Source organism: Oreochromis niloticus, linkage group LG7, assembly GCF_001858045.2.
Source record: "Oreochromis niloticus isolate F11D_XX linkage group LG7, O_niloticus_UMD_NMBU, whole genome shotgun sequence".
Classification (NCBI taxonomy): Eukaryota; Metazoa; Chordata; class Actinopteri; order Cichliformes; family Cichlidae; genus Oreochromis; species Oreochromis niloticus.
In genome coordinates this window covers 28,508,112-28,526,401 of record NC_031972.2, presented here as the reverse complement: position 1 = coordinate 28,526,401, position 18,290 = coordinate 28,508,112, and positions in this window count along the sequence as shown.

Sequence of the window (18,290 nt, the reverse complement as noted above, 5' to 3'; positions counted from 1 at the left end):
GTTTGAGGTTCATGTTAAATTACTTTCCATTGTGGACATTTAAATTTCAGCCAAATCATTTGCTGGCTTACCTGTATTGGGAGCCTTTAAGAAAGCTGTTTAGTTTGGTGTAGAACATGTTGGGCATGCACTGTTTGAACCCTTTTGAAGGTTGGATCTCTGAGTACACTTACATTGGAAAAGCAAAAGTAGATAGTCAGTTCAAATTTAATTGAACTATGATGAAGTGATAGTTATGGCTCTTCTGAAAAACAGTTTGTTCCTCCATACACGTGTAAGGGATACTCCAAGTTTTGACCAACCAGCAGCGTAGTTATGGTGAGAACAGAGTGACTGAAGTGGGTGGCACATCTGGTAATATTAGATATTGTTGCAAGAGACTGAAACAAGAATTCTGACTTTCAAAAGGCTTGTGTGCAGCAACATATTCCATTCAAAAAGTTCAAGTTACATGATCAAATGACTAAAGGTAAACTTCTCTTTGTGTTTACCAGTTCATGTTATCTAACAGTTACTCCTGGCTTTTTACATCAGTTCTGAAATCTTCATTAGCTTCATCCCCTTAAATTTGAAAGAGTTAGTCATAATGTCTGTGTACAATAGAGAGCATTGTATCAAAAGAAGGAAAAGAAATCACGTACTTTAGAATAATACATTAGTTTAAAAACTCTCTCTCAGCTACCACAGTGAACTCAGTCAGCTAGCGTTGTGAAGTAGCTGTGTTAGTTTATTAGTTGTTAGCCTAATAACAACCTTATTGAGTATCGTTTAATTGTTTAATTTCACTAAAATTGATTTGAAAAAAAGAGAAAATCAGAATACTTACTGTGATACAAACAGTGTCAACAGTGATGAATGCACAGCCACAAGGGTGGTAAAATTAAAAATCTAAATAGAATTGTCAGTTGACTGTTTATAACCTTACACAACCTTACAGTTGATGCAAATGTTTAAAATACCCCAGTAAATGTATTCATTATTTTTATGTCAATTTTTTAAATGTTCAAAATGTTTAAAGTAGAAATAAAATGAAACCAAAAAACAAAGCAAAAAGACAAAAAACAATAACAATTTTTTAAACTTCGAGCACAATGTTAGTGCAAGAACTGCTCTTTGCGTTTACCAGTTCATGTCACTTACCTAAAAATTACTCCTGGCCTTTTACATCTGATAGAAGACAAGGCCATTTAACTTTTACCCCATTGTGTTTTCTCACAATCTAAATCAATCCAGCTGTTATATCAGGCTAAAGACTAATCTTTTATGTTTGGGGTTAAATTGACCCTGAGAATCAAAACCTCCTGCCCACCATATAATGTAAATAAATTAGTAAAATTAAGTGATATTTTTTTACGTAGCAAGTTCTTAATATCCAAAATAATAGAAGTTGATCAGAAATAATTAGTTTAACTAACTCAAATGCAAGAAAATGTTAGATGAATTTGAGCTATTAGACTTAATAGGACTTTTTGAAACTATTAAATTCACATTACTTAAGATTTTTAAGTACTTTGAGCGTTTGGGTTTATAGTGCATAGCAATGCCCTGTTTCTTAAAAGATTTGTGAATAGCCAAATTTTCCCATCATAGGCTACAGTCTCTAAAACATGGAAACAGAATGAAGATGAATAAAGAAGAATCAATGTTCAGACGTCTAGTTATACTTTTATAGAGGTTTCACTAAAGGACATCAAAAATATCAGAATATCCAATCTTAACAAGTTCTGAAAATATTCTTAGACTAGTAGGATAAAGTTTTAGAAAAATGCTTCAGAACATGAAGCAGAAAAAGTAGCCCTTCAGGCCCCAGTTATAGCTGCCTTTTTCAAAAATGATTAAAAGCCTGCATGAGACTCCAGTGTAATTTGTTCTATGCCTTTGTTGTGCAAGGACAGAAATTTAAATTGCAATCAGGAGTAGCTAAAAATGCAAACCCAAAAGAAGCAATTCACTCATAAATCTTAGGTTAGTAACTGACTTACTGCACAAAAAAGGTGGGAACAAACAACACTCCTGACATTTGGTCGAGCAGGGCAAAATGCAAAAGATCAAGAGATTGTGAACAGCTTGTCATACATAGCAGCTTGCTGTATAATAACAAGAATAGAATTTCATCTCCTGTACATTTTTTCATGGAAAAAAGAAATATAATCTTTCAAGCTCACAACTTTGCACACCTATAGGAAACACCGTGACAGGGAAATACAGTATCTGTGTTTCACCGTTTGCTTTGTAATAGATTTTAGGAGGAGCCAGTGAGAGACTGCTGGTTGCATATTGTCATCTTGATAACCAAGTGACATTAATTAATGCTAATGCAAAACATGTTTTAACTCTTGGATGGTGAGGGATTACAAGGGCCTTTTGAAGTGGATATGAGATGGCTGGTAAAGTGGCCTATAATGAGTGACAGTTAGCCAACCACACACTCACCCTTTCAATTAAAGAAGACAAAACATTTTTTTAAAATATACTTAGTGGACTTAGTGTGAATGGCACAGAGAAGGTATTATGTAAAGAGTAACTGCAATTACTGATAACTCAAGACAAGACTGTGGATGATTTGCACTTAGAATTTTGTATTATACAACAACACAAGACACCTTAACAATACAAAGGCAGATGTCATAAAAATTAACCTTGGCAACAGAGTGTTTTCCTGACAAAACAAAGCAAAAAAAGAGCAAAACAAGCACACTCGGAGAGTACAGCTCCACCCAAGTGGAAAGGGCTCTACTAAAACTGTGATGTTTTATGATGTTTTTATTACAATATAATGACATCAGCCTTTTCTGGCTTCATTGTGAAATTGTAGGGCATTGTATTGGAAAAAATAACAAGTGATTTCCACAGCTCTCTTCATGTCCTTTCATATATTACTTGAAATGGTTTTATTAAATTTTTTCCAAGGTCAGCTATGACCTTGGGCGCCAACAATGAAGGTCGAGATCAAATGCTTATAGCCAACCTAGGTACTCATGTCTCCCAAGGCCTAGTCTTTTGTTGTGAAGTTTGAAGATGATCCATAAAAAAATGTGGGTTATATACAATTTTTAAAGATTTTCTCACTTGGTGTGACCTTGTACCAAGTTTCAAAATTGAAAAAAATAAATAAATAACCGGTTATTTTTATTTATCATCACACAAAATTTGAAAATGATGTAGTGAAAACGGTTGATGCTAGGCTTCTGACAATCAGACAAAAAATGAAACCGATCACATACTCCCTCTCTTTGGGGGAGACCAAAACAAAAAACACAAGACAAAAAAAAAAAAAATTGAGAGGAAGGACTAATCTATTTCACATACCTTGTAATTATTGCAATGTATAGTGCCTCCTAATTAGGATATTCTCTTATAAGTGTAATTCATTTAATATCTGTTTTGTGTATCCGATTAAGAGCTTAATGACTAAATCACAACACTGAATGCAGTTTCTAAGGGGTTGTACTTTGCATTGGTTCCATTAGCCTTCTGAAGTTCTGATATTAATTTGGTAGCACTGAAATGTCCTATAATAAATCACATGACTCATTAGAAATTCCATTTAGTCCTAAAAAACTAAATGCTTAATGCATTATTCAAAAGTGACTAATTATGCTTATATTTCTTATAAGAAAAAAAAAGCATAACCAGCTCAGTTCCCTCTTGTATTGTTTAATTTACAACTTGATTATGCCCATTCTTGCCCCCCCCCCCGAAAGATTAGTTAAAGACCAAAGTATGTACAGTCTGACCCAACTGTAATTATTAAATAGTTAATACAAAATCATTAAAGTCATGTTATACCAGGATGCAGCAATAGCAACCATGAGTTTCCATGTGGAAGTGGCATTTAAAATGGTGTTTAATTGAAGCAACGATCAAGCGAAAGAGAAAACTTGCATTTTTTTACGCACAAGGGGGAAATTGGAAGACAGAATCTGATATAAGTAATACATCATTTCTTGAAGCTCACTTAAGTTTTGGTTTGAAAACATTTTCAGCTCAAAAAGTAAATGGGGTTTGCTTTATATACATGTTTAACTACAAGGGAGACTGCAAATTAATGATAGCGGAGGACTTTTAATTCAGATGCAAAACTAAAAGAGTCATACCTTGAAGACAATTTGTCACAGTTAGGCTGAGTAAATGGACACCAGAGCGTTGATAAATTGATTTAATTTATACCACTTTAGTCATGATCTGTTTTTGTCCCCTCAGGACCTACCTGTTACTGGCAGAGATTATGCCACAGGGTATAATTCCACACTTGTCTCCATTCTAAAGCAGCTGAAAGACAATTCACTAGATGAAACTGACTAATTAGCTCTTGGAAAAGCTGAATGGTTAAAAAAAAAACGAAAAAAAAAAGTTCTGACAGAAAAAAAACAGGCTATCTCACAGGTAGTCAAAGAGCAAATCCATACTAGGATGCTTTTCTGCAGATCTGACTCAGTGCAAGTAATTTCAACCCAGTGATCTAAGCAGCAGGCAAGGCATTTCTATGAGTGTCTGTGCTGAATGATTTCTGAATGATTTATCAGGTAGCGTGTGGCAGTTCAGCAGGGGGTTCGTTCCTGAGTGGAATATATAAAGCGGATCATCCAGGTTTCTAAAACACTGCGGATGCAGCTCTCTCTGGAATGTCTGGAGTGTCACCTGACTGTTTGACAGGAAACAATGTGGCACTGCTGGTGAAGGTTGCTTACAACATGAAAGAACAGGGTTACAGGGTTGCGAGCTACAAGGATATACATCTCATAGATTTGTTATTTTTGCCTCTGTCGATTTAACCTCTCCTACAGTTTGGGTAAACAAAATTTCCTGAATCACAGAGTCAGACCTGGAGGCTATACTTTTGAAGAAATTTCATAAGAAGCTGCACTTTAGGCAAATGTTTGTCTATAAGATTTTATATATTCAAACAACTAAGCCTTTTATACAAAACACCCAACCAATAATCTCACATATCTTGCCTTTGGCATATAAATCAGAGCATATTAAATGTCAGACACCAGTTTAATATCAAGGATATCAGGAATAGATGTTAATTAAAAGTTACTTGTCACTACTTATAAAACTATTCAACAAATGTCATCAAACTCAAATTCAAACATTGTTAATGTTGATGCTTTATTCACAATGAGGTAAGAAATCTGCCATTATGAACTCAATCACTTCTTTTGCTAATGTTTTAACTCCCCGTGTTGATACGTTATATGTTCAAAGTGTGTTAATATCAAGTGTGGGTGTTCACAGAGAAGAAAAACCCAGAGGGCTTATCATGTGGCTCTCCTCATTAAAACATACACTTCATCTTGCTTATGCAATAGCTGTTAACTTGGCAAGGCAACATGAAGCAACTCAAACAAGTCCCAGTCATCAGACAATTATGCACATTTTCATTCAGTTAAAATGTGTCGGTGAGTGCATTAAAAATAAGAAGGAGGTTTCAAAGAATTCAAAAACCTTTCATCTTGAAACACAGGACCAATTTAATTATCCCTCTCAAATGCAGTGTGGCCCGTGAATGTATTCAAAAGTGTTTAAAAGGGTGGTCTTACTAGATCATTTAAATTTTGCTTCCACTGGGTTCAGCTAATAAAACATCAGGGAGAAAAAAAGCAGGAAACAAGACAAAAAAAGACAGAACAGTAAGTCCAGGTGAACTCTGCTGGGATGTTTTGCAAAAAAGAACTAAACTAAATTTCACAAAGAAGAAAACATTATGGTTATCCTTTTTGTCTCACAGGGTAATTATCAGTTTTTTTAGCAGCTAAAAGAAAAATACAGTATTTCCATCTGGTCACAGAGGTAGTACTAATACATTGTATATTGTGCACACATTGTATCCCCAGTTGGAGTGAGAGTTTTAATTTTATTTTTTATTTATTTTTTTAGCTACACTGAAAAAAAGAACATATATTAAAATGTATATAGATCTTACTGAATAGATTGTTTTAATGGAATTGGGGTACACTGACTGTTTTAGCACCATGGGGAGAGAAATACAGACAGATCATTTTAATGTTTCTGTACCACAGAAAGGCATTGGGATGTAGGTCAGTATCTGGATTCTGCAATCCACATTACTTTAGCTTCTGTGCAGTTTAATGCCCAGGACAACATTCATTACAGGATCAAGCCCTTGAAATGGAATGCTTTTTAACAATAACATGGCTTTTCCCAATATATAGCATCCATATTCCACTTTTTCCATAGGTTCAGAAGTCAGATTGTATGCCATTTTCCTGTCATACCTATTCATGAACATCAAAACTTGAACAAGTGACAAGATACTTGCCACTTTAAAGTATACACTTGAGTGCTCTGAGCTTATAACTCCTGGGTGCCATAACTCTGCAAGCTGCAGAGTTAATAAGAACTGCAACGTAAAACAGAAGTTGAACCCTCCAGAAATTCAAGACTCTAGGGAAAGCACTCCAGGGCAGCCTGCTTCCCTCTGCAGTACCAGCTCTAGGGAGTTTCAAGTTCAGACTGTTCTGAACATACACAGATGACCTGCTGTGAATGAAAAAGCTGTAGCCACCTCAAAAACTCAAAAGAAGTAGTTCGGTGTGCAGAAACAGAACATTTCACACCAAAATCATTGTCCAAATGTTCCATAAAAAATGGGGAGTCAAAGTCATGGTGCAAATAATGCCAAAGAGAAAATGCCATTTATAAATTAATAAGTAAAGATATCCATGTTGTGTATATATAAACAACATGGATGTCACAGTATTACAGCTAATGAAATCCTTTAAACTGTGAGGACCACCTAACTATATTAATGAAATAGTGGAAAAATTGTGAGCAATGTCAAGTAATACACATGTTCAACGTGTGTGGCTTAAAAAAATTGTATTCCATTAAAATTACAAATCAGTACAATAAATCGTGACAGTTCAACCATATGTTATTGTGTGAATTGCAATAGGTTATGGTAGATCACTGAACAAGGTAATTTATCTGAGTTAAAATAATTTACAAAGCAGCTGCAGTATAAATCAGGTATTGTTAGCTCAGTCCTAAAAAGTTAGCTCAGGCAAACAGATTAATTTGAAGCTATAACACAAAATATTTGATTTCCAAAATAATTTTTGTTATGTTTTTATGCTTGTTATGTTTGTTTTGTTACTAGTTTTATGTGTTAGGATATAGATGTTTATTTCATTTCCAGCATGCTACCATGTTGGAAGTCTGCTATGGTTGAGTAGCTATAACATGCACGTAACAATTACTCAATTCTCATTATGTTTGCTACTTGCTTTTGCCATAGATGCTTGATTTCACGAGTCACTTGTGTGCACATGTTCTCTGCCATTTCATGCTGGGCAGGTAATGTGAGGCACTGTCAGTTTGTCTGAGTTTATTTGTATCTTGGAAACAGCTGTCTACAGTTTTATGTGAGGGGGCTGGTGTGATCCTTTGGGAAGCAGCCACATATTGAATACAAACCCGTGATGAAAAACAATGAGCTAAAAGCAGCTTAAACTCTTAAAAGGGCTGCGTAGTTGAATGCTAACTCTAAGTGGGTTTAGCATGATGAGTTAGTCTTAACACATACACATTCATGAATTAAAGTTATAGCCGAATTATGCAAAATAAACTTCATGTAGGCGTAACTAGACTGTAACTGATATTATCCTACAAAAATTGAAAATAATCTTGAGTAACAATATTCCTCTCACCATTCTGACCCATATTTTCATGTTACTTACCTTGCTATTAGTCCTGTTAGAATCACACAGTAGAGCTGCCAAAAGCGATATAATATACAGCCACCCCTGGGATTTACAAAGAAATTTTCACAGTAATAATAAACATTGCCCTAATTCCAGTCTTCATCATTTTACTTTGGAAGAGAAACGATGAAGACATTAGTGACTACACAAATCTTGTTCATGCAATATTTCAGCAAAGCTGACCCTTGTCTGCACACCCCACACCACCCAAGTACAGAGGAGAGCCACGCACAGGCAGAGCATAAGTGCTATCACTGCACCACTAAGAAAGTGAGAAATGAAAAATAGAAGGAAAAGTCAAATCATAACAGTCATTAGTTCTAAAAAAATCTATGAACTATTTTTCCAAGGATGAGGAGGTGTAGTTTCCGTGTGGTCCCCAGAGGAACTCTAAGCACACACAAGCGCTGCAAACAAACATCAATAAACCTGATCATGAAAAATAATATTGCTACCATGTAGCATTTATAGACTAGGAAAAACAAGAATAATTTAAAGCAGCCAGTAAAACAAGGTCAGCAATAACAAATGCACCTGAGACAAGTAAACCTGGCACACTTGGAAACGTACAATGTCGTTTCGAGTGCTCATATTCAAGGTGTCTCTAACATATAAACCATATTATGTGCACTAGTTGTATTACAAGCTCTTTTGATTAACGTCCCAATCAATATTTATCTCTGTTTAAATTAAACATATTTTCATTCTTTGTAGATATTCCACATACAAATCCTGACTGGTTATTCATAAGATGTACCACAGTAACCTACCAGTGTGTGTCCTTTGTTCTGAGAGAGCAATGTCTAACCTGAATTGGACCTGACAGGGTTATTTCATTTGGGTTCTGTGGGTGGACCAATAAAGAGGGAGCAGGATGAAATTAATAGAGGAGCCGCTTTCCCCTAGATATGTCCAGCTGAATTTTCATTAGCAAAAGAGGAGATGAGAAAAACTCAGAAGGTGTTTTACAATAACAGCACTGCCTTTTCTTCTACTTCACAATTTATTCTTTTTCACAAAGTTCTTTTAAATTTAAACTATTTCTAAGTGATTCATTATACATGCATGACTCTAGTGAAAGTGAACCAAATGTTCCATTTGGTGTTGTGAAAAACTCAAAAATGTCCAAAATATGACAACTATAACCATAATTCCAACCTTCATTCGGTGTTTTTATTTAACTAACTGAAACAACATTTTCACTGAAACATTTTTTTTAACTGTGATATTTTAAAAAGCTTTTGCAAATAACCTTTTTGTTTCTTACAACACTGTGAAAAAGTCTCAAGCCAACCCTTCTTTCTGTATGTGAAGAAAGTGTTTTGTCAAATTGTGTTATCTTAAAATTTTTCATAGATTCGACAAAAAACTGACAACTGATGACGTGTTTTTGTGACAGCGTGCTAGTAACAAAGGGCATAAAGATACATTTCAAAATTGGTTATTTGCTGTTATCTATTGACAGAACACTGGTTCATCCCTTGAGTTAGGTGCCTTTTTATGTGACTCTAATGACTCTTAGGTCAGTGTTAAATGGTTTAACAAATTAACAAACAATTAACCAAAATATTCCCCTTAAAATAGTCAGGTTGAAGGACTCAACTGACAATGAACCAATGCCCAAATAAAATTTTGATATACCTCCAAATCCTGGAGGACTACTCAGATTACTCAGGACTGCTCAGATCATTAAAAAAACAAATTACAAAAAATCTGGCTGCTTGGAAGTAAAATATAAAGAAATGAGGAGTGTCTCAAGACTTTCAAGCACAGCACTGACGGGTCAAAAAGCATGGATAAATATTATAGCAAACAACTCAATTTTTTGTGGAACTAGCCCGGAATAGAATCTGACGAATGTGTTTTACAACCCAGCTTAAAAAGTTATAAATTAGTTAGTTTTTCAGTTGTAAGTTAATAATTGCAATCAGAATCAGATTAAATGTGTTTTAAATTACTTTCTGAGCAGGGGTAAAGTGTAGTACGCAAGTGCAACAAAGGCATTCCTTTATAAAAGGTTATTTAATCACTGTTCCTATGATGGGAAGTTTACAAACATTATTCAGTTATAACTTATAAATGCATGAATTAGTAACAATTTGCTGGAGGGTAAATGTTAAAGCTGCTGATAATGTTATATGTGTTGCATTTCCACAAACAAAAATGTTGTTTGGTAAAACCTGGATCAATTGTTGCCCTGGGGCAGCGGTGTCTGTCAGATTATGCCCAGGGCAAAAAACACGTGTAAAATAAGTACTGTTGCATATTATATTATGGTCATACCTTTTAACAAAAATCTATTGCACTGTCATTTTAACAAATCCAACAAATTCATGAAAATTACTTAACTAAACTATTTAGTAAAAGTGCCAAAAACCACACATCTTAGAGTCATCAATCGATGCTTTCTCCAAAAATAAGTCCTCATAGCCTCCCATGTTAAAATACTTATTTTGTTTACAGCCTGGTAGAACAATGACTTTGGTCTCTACAGCTAAATCACCCCTTTATAAGAGCTGTTTAAAATTTATTGAGGCTTTAAGTTAAAAGCATGACTACTTTAACTGGCAGGCAGGAGCTGTAGCAGGCTTAACAACCTGTGCAAGGAATCTCCACTCTTTATAACTTATTCAGTAATTAGCATTTGAATAACATGCCAACAAAGTTGCAGTGCTGTGGAAGCATTATAAAGTGCAGTTTGAAAACTTAAAGTCAATTAATTTCCCCAATACATGTGTATATGTTTAAAAAAAACTTGTAAAGATAATCTGTACTTCTAAAACAAAGGATTCACTCAACAAATCTAGAATTTAAAGATGCAATACACTCTAAATCATAGCATAGGTTGCCTTTAAAGGTAAGTAACAATTAGCAATGGGAAAACATTAGATTACAGCAATAATAAAAAAAACAGTCAAACATGTCATGAGTGATGAAAAAGCCTCCCAGCATGGCAAATCAGGGTCTGACACTGGTCTGATGGGACATAGATGGGACGTCTGGAGAACAGTAACTTGTTGATCTGGGTGCCTTCCACTTGCATGTGTGTAAAAATTCTTCAGTCATGTTGAGGAAAGGAGATTATTGGGGCAAATACCCTGTGATGAACTTTGGATGTGCCTGAAATTATGCCTGCACCTGCTGAGCATAGAGGAACCTGACATTGTTCCACTAAACAACATAACAGCTGTGCTGACCAGAGTTAGCTCATCAAGGAATGCTACAAGGAGTGCATTGTATGCGCCTATACAAGGTCTGCGTCCTGCTTGACCACCTGCCTGCAACATGTCACACTCTATTATCAGAAGTTGATTCAATCATCAAAAAATAATTGGTGTTAGAATATCTTGTTATCCTGACATGTTCATGACCATGGACAGTCAGCCTGAGCCTCCAAAAAAGTATGCTATGAAGGAAATCAAGTTTATGCATTTGATACATTTGTAATACTTGAGTATGTGAGTTTGAGGTCTAGAGTTTTGAACATCCATCCAGCTTCTAAAATTAGTGCCAACGGGAATGTGAAAAAATGTTATTTTATTTTTATGATTTACCCTAGCTACTTTAAATGAGCATTAATGTGGCTTCCAACATTATGATGTGACTGCTTTGCTTCACTACATGGTCATATTTTTACCTTTGAACCTTTCAACTTTTAACTTTCCAGCATTGCTCAAAAGCAGAAGGTTTTGTGTGCATATTACTCAATGCATCAATGCAACTCAATGCAGTTCATCACTTGATCACCACTCTTGAAAGATCAATATGACAGATCAATACGATAATGTTTGTTGGCTCTCTTACAGGGAGTGCAGAATTATTAGGCAAATGAGTATTTTGTCCACATCATCCTCTTCATGCATGTTGTCTTACTCCAAGCTGTATAGGCTCGAAAGCCTACTACCAATTAAGCATATTAGGTGATGTGCATCTCTGTAATGAGAAGGGGTGTGGTCTAATGACATCAACACCCTATATCAGGTGTGCATAATTATTAGGCAACTTCCTTTCCTTTGGCAAAATGGGTCAAAAGAAGGACTTGACAGGCTCAGAAAAGTCAAAAATAGTGAGATATCTTGCAGAGGGATGCAGCAGTCTTAAAATTGCAAAGCTTCTGAAGCGTGATCATCGAACAATCAAGCGTTTCATTCAAAATAGTCAACAGGGTCGCAAGAAGCGTGTGGAAAAACCAAGGCGCAAAATAACTGCCCATGAACTGAGAAAAGTCAAGCGTGCAGCTGCCAAGATGCCACTTGCCACCAGTTTGGCCATATTTCAGAGCTGCAACATCACTGGAGTGCCCAAAAGCACAAGGTGTGCAATACTCAGAGACATGGCCAAGGTAAGAAAGGCTGAAAGACGACCACCACTGAACAAGACACACAAGCTGAAACGTCAAGACTGGGCCAAGAAATATCTCAAGACTGATTTTTCTAAGGTTTTATGGACTGATGAAATGAGAGTGAGTCTTGATGGGCCAGATGGATGGGCCCGTGGCTGGATTGGTAAAGGGCAGAGAGCTCCAGTCCGACTCAGACGCCAGCAAGGTGGAGGTGGAGTACTGGTTTGGGCTGGTATCATCAAAGATGAGCTTGTGGGGCCTTTTCGGGTTGAGGATGGAGTCAAGCTCAACTCCCAGTCCTACTGCCAGTTTCTGGAAGACACCTTCTTCAAGCAGTGGTACAGGAAGAAGTCTGCATCCTTCAAGAAAAACATGATTTTCATGCAGGACAATGCTCCATCACACGTGTCCAAGTACTCCACAGCGTGGCTGGCAAGAAAGGGTATAAAAGAAGAAAAACTAATGACATGGCCTCCTTGTTCACCTGATCTGAACCCCATTGAGAACCTGTGGTCCATCATCAAATGTGAGATTTACAAGGAGGGAAAACAGTACACCTCTCTGAACAGTGTCTGGGAGGCTGTGGTTGCTGCTGCACGCAATGTTGATGGTGAACAGATCAAAACACTGACAGAATCCATGGATGGCAGGCTTTTGAGTGTCCTTGCAAAGAAAGGTGGCTATATTGGTCGCTGATTTGTTTTTGTTTTGTTTTTGAATGTCAGAAATGTATATTTGTGAATGTGGAGATGTTATATTGGTTTCACTGGTAAAAATAAATAATTGAAATGGGTATATATTTGTTTTTTGTTAAGTTGCCTAATAATTATGCACAGTAATAGTCACCTGCACACACAGATATCCCCCTAAAATAGCTGAAACTAAAAACTACTTCCAAAAACATTCAGCTTTGATATTAATGAGTTTTTTGGGTTCATTGAGAACATGGTTGTTGTTCAATAATAAAATTATTCCTCAAAAATACAACTTGCCTAATAATTCTGCACTCCCTGTAGATTTATGCATATGCTTTTGTGATGATTGGATCTTCTTTAGAGTAAATACTGTATATGAATTATAACATGGTTAAGTGAACCTGAAAAAAATCACTTGAGTGACACTCTGATGCACTCCAGAGGGATTACTGGTGTGTTTGATGAGGAAGCAGGTGCAGGTTATTTCTTCACTACTGAAAAAAGGTAAAAGTGCTCAATAAAATTTAACCCTTACCATAATCTAACTTAATCAAAGCTTCACTACCTGAAGGTCTGTGCTGTGTATAATTGCAATTCCAGTAACTTTTCGATATAGTATGCAAAAAGGGCATCTTGTTCTTACATTATAATCATTGTTAGGTAGCAATTATGTGTAATACAAATTATTTATACAAAATCATACTTTCTATGAAGCACGGTTGAAGTAAGAGGACTCTCTATAGGTTAAACACACTGTAGAGTAATATAATGCCCTTTACCCAAGTTAATTGACATTTTATACTGTGTTTACTCTAAGTTATACAACTAGTGATGTATAATTTGTTATGTCTTTGCCATCATAGCTTTGTTTTCAGTGTGCTTAATATGCTTAGGACACTTAAAAGTAATGGCTGTTCACAGGAATAAAAATAAGGTTCAACTTACAAAAGGAGGAGGGATGCGATATCCTTGACTGACAATAATTAATGTCTCTTTTAAGCTAAGTCAAATATATCCGGACTAAGTAGTGATTTCCTCTTTGCAACTACATAAAACAAAATTACCCATTCAATGAATTACAAGCATTTCGAGTGTCTGTTGTGTCCTGCATTAATCTGGCTTCCAGTATTATGAGTGGCTGATGCAATTTACACCAGGTAAAGAAATTTTAATCAAATGTTTTACGTACTATGGAAGAGGGAGAAGTGAAAGCTAATTTGTATGTTCCTGTGTGTTTATGTTTCTATATGTCAGAGTTAGCATCAAAAACCACTTAATGAATCTTCACAGAGGTTTACCCTGTTTACTAATGTTTACCTACAGAAGACTGAATGAGCTGTCACTGACATTTGGTTTCAGACGAAAAGGGACAGTATTGACCAGGACATTCTTTTTGCACAAAGCGTGCAGTCTGGATTCTGCTGCTGTACACATTTTCCATTTCATCTCCTCTCTGAGAGCAGACCATGTCATCACTTATTTAGCTTGTTTCTGGTTCAGCATCTGTCCATCTCCCCCTGCCTCTTTATTTCTCTCCCCGGGTGTGCTTGCAAGTTTGAGTGTGTGTGTTGGAGTGGCTGTTATTCACTAAAAGTTGTCTTTCATTTAGTGTTCTTTTTATTTATTTTATGGCTTTCTTTGTTGTTCAGATACTTCTCTCTCCCTGGTGAGACATCTCCTTTCTGACTGCAAACTTAAAATGAAATTTCACATCCTAACTTGGAAATCGGATTGAACTTCTGTCACAAGAAATACATTTTTGAGCTTTCACCTAGACCATGATCAAGTCCCATTATTACGCTTTGGTAGCTTTTAAACTAGGAACAGAGACAACTTTCAGAAAACAAATTAGGACATTTATTACAGATATTTTTTTCATATAATACCTCTAATTAATACAAGCAAAGCTATAATTTCATTGAATCCTTAACTTGTCACAGTCAAATGTTTAGAGCCTACAACAGCAAAAAAAAAAAAAAGTGAATCTAGGTCAGTGACATGGCCTCATGAACTATGTAAGAAGGAGAGTTGTTGCTAGTTTTGGAAGCTTTATAACGTTAGTCTACTTAGTGTGAATTGAAAGGAATCAAGACATGTTATCCTAGTACCTCACTGATAGTACTCTAATAGATAATTATTATAGTATATATAATTAAAGTAAATATTTTAGCACTAATGGGATGTTGAATGTTTTCCACCTATAAAGTCTGAGAATTTCATTAACTTGGCCTTAAACTACTGATTAGGTCTAAGTTTTACCTTTGGCATAAAAATATGTGTTAACTGAATGTGTTTAATTTTATGCTAAAAAACAAGCTAACTAGTTTCAATTATTATCATTCTTTCTGAAAAAAAAACAGCTACTCTGACAAATACTGGCTTTTTGCACAGTGTACCCTGAACTTTTTAAAATATCAGAGGCTTAATGGAAAATGAGAATGCGAATTACCCTGTCTTGAACCTGCAATAGAAAGGAGTATGACATCTGTTACATCAGATTGTGCTGATCTGCAAAGAGCATAGGTAATAGTCTGTTGAATTCACTGCTAGCGAATGAGCTTAATGTGTGCTGCCTCCTGCATTTTATGTCTGCAGCTATCTTGCCTAAACCCCAAGGACTCCCCCCTGTAGTGCAAACATGTCAGAAATGGACTATTTTCCTGCTGTATGACACACATGAGAACAGACAACCATGTAAAATGTTCATGTGTTAAAATGCTACAGATTTGTTTCCAAAGCCTTTCATCTACATTTTATTAATCTAAATAGTCAATTATTTATTGGAAATTAGTTAAAAAAAATTTAAATAAACATAATTCAAGATGAGATATGAAACATACAGGTCAGAGGGTGCCCTGACAGAGAGTGTCTTAACACAAACGTGAAACTTGCACCAGTAAGCAAAGGAACCTGAAATTAACTAACTGAGACCTAAGTAATATTACTGGTTTGGGGGCCATCATAAGATTAAATTTACCTGAGCTACCACTGTAGCGAGTGTTAGAAACATATGTAGGTCCTACATGCATAAGGTTTCCTGCTACTGTTTTAAATATAAAGACTAGCTTATAATAAGCAAGTTTTGTGTTCCTAGTATTAATTACTGTTTAATATGGACAATTATAGATGATAGGGTGATTTTTTCATGATATAGCAGCGAGACGTGTTTAACGGTCACAATGGTTATACATGGTTTTATAATAAATCCCAGATATAGAATTTTTTTTTCATTTGCATTCACAAAATAAAAAAAAACAAATAAATATAAAATAAAAAAATTTTTAGGTTTTAAAAAAATATACTTCTGCTTTCATGAAGTAATGACTAGTGAAGTAGTTTGCCAACAGATTTAAAGAAGAGCATATGACAATTAGCACCTTCAAGTCTGAGGCGATGGTTCTCATCTGGAAAAGGGTGGAGTTGCCACTGCTGGAGCAACTTAAGTATGTCAGGCTCCTGTTCACAAGTGAGGGGAGAGTGTAGGGGGAAACTGACACACAGACTAGTGCAGTTTCTGTAGTGATGTGGGTGCTGTAATGTTTTGGTGTTCTATAGTGAGAGGTGAGCATGAAGACAAAATTAAAGCCAAATGTACTGTAAAGCAAAGCTTAAGGAATCATCTACAGTCCTAGCCTCACTTATGGCCTCAAACTTTGGGTTGCATAAGATTGTGGAAACGTAGCATAATGAGCTTTATCCTAAGGGTGTCATTAGAAATAGGGTGAGAAGCTCAGTCATGCAGGAGCGAGTTGCCAGTTGAGGTTCAGATGGACCATCTGGATGCCTCCTAGGTGAGGTATTTTGGGCATGTCCTAATGGGAAGAGACCCAGGGTCAGAACGAGGATATGCTGGAGAGACGGTATCGCTCTGTTGGCTTGGGAGAACCTTTGAATCTACAGTAGAAGAGATGGAGGGGATGTCCAAGGAGATTTTGGCATCTCTAATTAGACTGGTAGCTTTATGACCCTGGCATAAACAGAAAATATGGTGGGGAATTATATTTTAAACTGTACGCTTCTATACCTATCTCTATAGCTGCATAAATAGTTATTTAATAATCTATCTAGATAAATAGATTAAACACTATGTATTTTTTTAAAAAGGTCAAGACAATGAATACTTTCACATTTTAATTTGCAATAACTACATATTATCCATGTATTAAGTACATTGTTAGAATTGTTAGACTGGTTAGAATGTCAAGAGTATCAGCAGAACCTAAGTACATTAATCATGAGTCTACCAGGTGCTATATAAAGTAGGGTATTCTTACATTAAGCACCAGATAGCATATTTAGGCTCTTCAATCACTGAAATTAATTATCAAAGCAATTCACTTGATGTTGCTGATGTTTAAGGTGAAGGTAGCCCCATCCTTGAAGATAGTCCCATTCTACTTCTTTCTGGTTGAATGCCAAGTATGTGATGCCATTAAAGTTTCACCATCCAACCATAGAAGTGTGATGAGAATCCTTAATTGCGGGTAATTTTACCGGGGAAACCGAAAGCAATGGTTTACACCTGTTAATGGCCAACATGAATTTAAGATTTGAACATCCTATATTTCTGTGTTTGACAAAAATGTGATATAAGTAATAATACACTTTGACTCAGGTGAGGAGCTTTTTGGTTTGTTCATTTTTGTTATTATGTTGCAGAACACCTTAACGATGCAGTGCATAGATTTACTTACTTCAGGGGGGTAAAAATTTCATCCGACCTGTGTTCTCTGTTTGCACTGTCTTATAATGTCAGAGTCTTAGAAGCAATTTCTCAGATAGAAACATTTACAGAAACATTTAGTGATGATTATTTAGTGATTATTCCAATAAAATGAATTTCCTGAGTTCCACTATCTGTAATGTTGCACAGCCAGTGAGGCATACACACAAAGTATGCACACAAAAAGGCAGTCACAGTCACACAGAAAATAAGCCTTGGGACATGGCTCCAGGAGGAAGGGGCTTCCCTCCTCTCATCGGGTTCAAGCTTTTCTTCAACCTGTCTCCTGTCACAACACTTATTTACCAGGGGAGAAATTGCACCTGAAAGATCTTCCAAACCGAAACCACAGAACAGCTTGCGGGTGGCCAGGGATAATAAAAAAGGAAGAAAAAAATGAAACAGATACAGACAGAGAGGCAGTGGGTAGGAGAAAGCGAGCTGAAATGGCACAGTGAGACAAAAAACAGCTTGGAAGGCATTGCACCAGAGATGCTTTGGGACCCCTGGGGATGGGCAAACTCAGCACAATCCTAATTTTCATTTCTCGGTGTGCAACCCCAAATGATTGGGGTCTAATGATGGTTATTTTAATTGGCCTTTCATTTCTCCACTTTCACACGATCACATAAAATGCAGCTGTGCATACATAATTGTCATGCAAACATTACTCTGGCTCTAACACCCTTGAGGTCAAAATGTCACGCATAGTTTTGTGTTAAGAAACATTTATCCTTAGAGGAATTTGGTTACACTAAAGAGCAATTTCTGATTTTTATCTTCAAGATTTTTTTAATAAA